The sequence below is a fragment of the Mus caroli genome, unplaced genomic scaffold, assembly GCF_900094665.2.
Source record: "Mus caroli unplaced genomic scaffold, CAROLI_EIJ_v1.1 scaffold_10088_1, whole genome shotgun sequence".
NCBI classification, from domain to species: domain Eukaryota; kingdom Metazoa; phylum Chordata; class Mammalia; order Rodentia; family Muridae; genus Mus; species Mus caroli.
In genome coordinates, this window is record NW_018391082.1 from 53,604 (window position 1) to 57,812 (window position 4,209).

The 4,209-nt window shown below is 40.9% G+C and overlaps 1 protein-coding gene across 1 annotated transcript in view; it reads left to right on the forward strand.

The window, feature by feature from the left end:
* LOC110288988 (UDP-glucuronosyltransferase 1-8-like) overlaps window positions 1-4,209 on the forward strand; it is a 7,876-nt gene that overhangs the window by 2,110 nt on the left and 1,557 nt on the right. The gene's annotated exons all lie outside the window — the stretch shown is intronic.

The window sequence follows — 4,209 nt, forward strand, 5'->3', positions numbered from 1 at the left end:
TTTTTTTTTTTTTTTCTTTTTTTGAGACAGGGTTTTTCTGTGTAGCCCTGGCTGGAAATCACTCTGTAGACCAGGCTGGCCTCGAACTCAGAAATTCACCTGCCTCTGCCTCCCAAATGCTGGGATTAAAGGCGCCACCACATCTGGCCTTCTCTCTCTCTCTCTCTCTCTCTCTCTCTCTCTCTCTCTCTCTCTCTCCCTTCTTCCCTTCCTTCCTTCCTTTCTTTTATTGCTTGCTTGCTTGCTTTCTATACAGGTCTCTCTGTGTACTCCTAGCCTCCTAGCTGTCCTGAAATTCACTCTCTAAATCAACCTGACTTCAAATTAGGAAATCCTCCTGCTTCTGCCTCCAGAGTGCTGAGACTAAAGGTGTACACCACCATCTCCTGGCTCCTTAAACCTTTCTTAAACACAGAGACTTTCCTAATCCTGCTATTTTCTCAGCAGCACAGAGCCTCAGGGGCAGAGTGCTTGGGGCTAGGTATGCACACAGCACATTTCTGGGCACCTGGATAATTGCTTTCCAAACTTCGAGCAGTTCACCACTAGTGGTCATTGTGTATGAGAGTTTCCCATGCCCCCTGCTTCTCTGCATGTTGTCCAACTTGAAAACTCTTGTGAACTTTGGCAATGAAACCTTCTGTGTTGAGGCTTCCGCGTTCACTAGCTATTTCAGTAGGTAGTTGGGACATTCACATATTTCCTCCTTGGTGAATTACACATTGGCATCCTTTTAACCAATCTTTCCAGTTGCTGCCAGCCTCTAGAGTTCAGGAACATTAACACTTAGTCCTTCAAATATGTGCTGCACCTTTTTCTTTGCTGTTTATCTTTCCATTTTTATGTGTAAGGAGGTTTGTTTTCCTGTATGGATACCATGTGCATGTAGTACACACAGAAGCCAGAAGAAGGCTTGGGATGGATACCCTGGAACTGGAGTTGCAGATGGCTGTGAGCTCCTATGTGGGATCTGTGAATTGAGCCTGGGTCCTCTGGAAAGGCAGCCGTATCTCCTAACCCCTGAGTTACTTCTATCCCTCTGGATCTATGGCTATTTATCTTTTAATTGAAATGGTTTTTATTTGGAGCATCCAAATTGGTTAACTTTTCCTTTTGTTTTAAATGTTAGCTTTTTTCTTTAAAACCTTCTTCTGTACTTCAGTACATGTTTGCTGTTCCCAAACCCACAACCTCATCCCATATGTGAGTGTTTTCAATTTCTCTATGGCTGACAGCATTTTTCTGAGAGCTTGACCCCTATCACAAAGTATAGGTGTCTGAATTTAGCTGTTAGCAGTTCACTACCATCATTTCAGAAGGCACTCGTACTTCGTTCATGGACTCTTTGTCAGGCCTTAATTTTTTCATTTTTATTTCTGTCTGCTTCAAGCCTCTTAGTTTGGCTAAACTCACATGCTTCTGTGGTAGGTTTTAGTATCTTTAGTAGTATGAGTCCCATGCTTACTGATATCCAAATTGTCTTAGTCAGGTTTTGTATTCCTGCCCAAAACATTATGACCAAGAAGCAAGTTGTGGAGGGAAGGGTTTATTCAGCTTACACTTCCACATTGCTGTTCATCACCAAAGGAAGTCAGGATAGGAACTCACACAGGGCAGGAACTTGGGGGCAGGAGCTGATGCAGAGGCCATGGAGGGGTGCTGCTTACTGGCTTGCTTCCCTCGGCTTGTTCAGCTTGCTTTCTTATAGAACCCAGGACTACCAGGCCAGGGATGGCACCATGTACAATGGGCCCTCCCACCCTTGACACTAACTGAGAAAATGCCTTACAGCCGGATCTCATGGAGGCATTTCCTCAAGGGAGGCTCCTTTTTCTGTGATAACTCCAATTTTGTCAAGTTGACCCACAAAACCAGCCAGTACACAAATTGTGTTGGTGAGTCACACGATATAGTCTCCCTTACAACTTAAAAATGGGTTTGTTGAGGCAGCTCAGCAGCTGGGAGCTGTTGCTGCTTCTGCAGAGGACCCAGGCTTCCTTCTCAACCCCCATGTCAGGCTGCTCACAACCAACTGTAACTTCATCTCCAAGAAACTAACACCTGATTTTGGCCACTGTGGGTACCTTCACAAGCCTGTGCACACACCCATAGAGACACACATATATTCATAATTAAAAATAAATTCTTGAAAATTGTTCTGTTGAGCTCTACAAATGAAAACAAACATCAGGGCAGTGTGCATATTACATAAAATGCTTTCATTAACTGGAGAAATTCTGGTTTGTTTGGATATTGTCTCTTTGGTCTGGAACATATTTCTATTTTACATATTTAGATTTCATTTCATTCCAGCCATAAACTTTTGTACTTAAAAAATGTATGTTGTAGACAAACTTTATCTTCATCATTAAAATGTATTTTTAGGCTTTTGTTATTTAATGTTGTGGGTTACAGATTAGTTTATTTTGGTTTTGAAGTGGTTAAAGTATACCTTTATCTTTTTATATTCTGCCTAATCATGCTACTAAGTAAGTTTCTTTATTAGTGAATAAGATTTATTGGGTACACATATAACATGCCAATTCCCTACCATTATGGTACAAATTATTTTGGAATATGTGCCCCTGTCCTGGCTGGTTGGATCGACTGGATAGCAGTTGGAGTTACTTGAGAAAAGGGAACCACCACTGAGAAACAACTTCCCTAAGACTGGCCTTAGGCAAGCCTGTGCTGCATTTTCTTCACCAGTGACCAGTCAGGCAGGGCCCAGGCCATGGGAGGCAGGGCCCAGGCCATGGGAGGTGTGGTTCTGGGTTGTATCGGGAAGGAGGCTGAAGAAGCCATGAGGATCAAGCCAGTTAAGAGCATTCATCCTTGGCTTCTACTGCAGTTATGGCCTTCAGATTCCTGGCTGGATTTCCCACCCTATCTACCTTTACAGATACTGTACCCTGAGAGTGGAAAGCTAAAACAAAACAAAACAAAACAAAACAAAACAAAACAAAACAAAACAAAACAAAACCCTTTCCTTGCCACGTTGCTTTTGGTCATGGTCTTTTGTCACAGCAACAGAAACCCTAACTAAGGCAGCCTTAAAGACTTTAGAGTGAGCTGCTGCTTTAAGTTGTTTCATTTAGGATTCAGGTGAATTCAGGTCCAAAACTCCATTTCTTTCTCTGGATAAGTTTTATAACAGCAAACCTGTACACTTTAATTCTTACTAATTTATGACTAGCATTTTAAAGACTTTGTTTATCTTTAAAACAATAATAGAATAGAATAGAAAGATGCTTACTTGGAATCATTTGTGTAAAATGTATCTAACATTTTAGCAAGTAAAATACATGCATTCATTAACAACATAGTTTTCGAAATTTGTCAGAATGAAAAATACGTTTAATATTAAAATAATTGGTATAACAACAAACTATACATATTGTCATAATCACTGAAAATAATTCATGGGGCTGGAGATGTGATTCAGTGGTTGAGAATAACACTCACTTCTCAGAAGAACCCAGATTTAATTCCTCGCAACTTGTAAAGTAACTCCAGGCCCATAGATTTCTTCTGGTCTCTATGGACACTGCATACATGTGGTGCACATACATATGTGGAGGCAAAACACACACACACACACACACACACACACACACACATAAATAATAAATAATACCTAAAAATCTACAAAATACTCTGTGATATACCCAACTTTTCAAAATTTTAAATAAATGTTAATAATTTAAAATCTATGTAAATATGCCAAGGGTGACTGATGGTGCATGCTTTTCATCCTGGCACTCATGAGGCTCAGGCTGCTGGATATCTGAGTTCAACATCAGCCTGGTCTACAGAGGGAGTTCCACGGTAGCCAGAGCTACACAGAGAAACCCTGTCCCAAACAAGCAAAACAAAACAAAACAAACAAACAAACAAATAAAAAACCGCCAAAACAGAATTCAAAACAAAACCCAAAACCTTGCAGATAAATCAAAACATCACATAGTGAAGTTAACCAGACCCAGTGTCTATGCAGCTCCAGGGGCTTCTGTCTATTTAGAGCAACTCTTCTGAAACCAGGCTGTGCTGAGAGTCAAAGGCTTTGTTCTAGGTGAGTATTTGTCTCACATTCTTGTGTATTTGGTGAATGAGAGATTTTCAACCAATTGATGGGAAAGGGAGACAGTGGTATTTCTGAAGATTAGCGACTCCAGTGTCAAGTCTTTCAAATTCAAGTGTTGTTCTCCT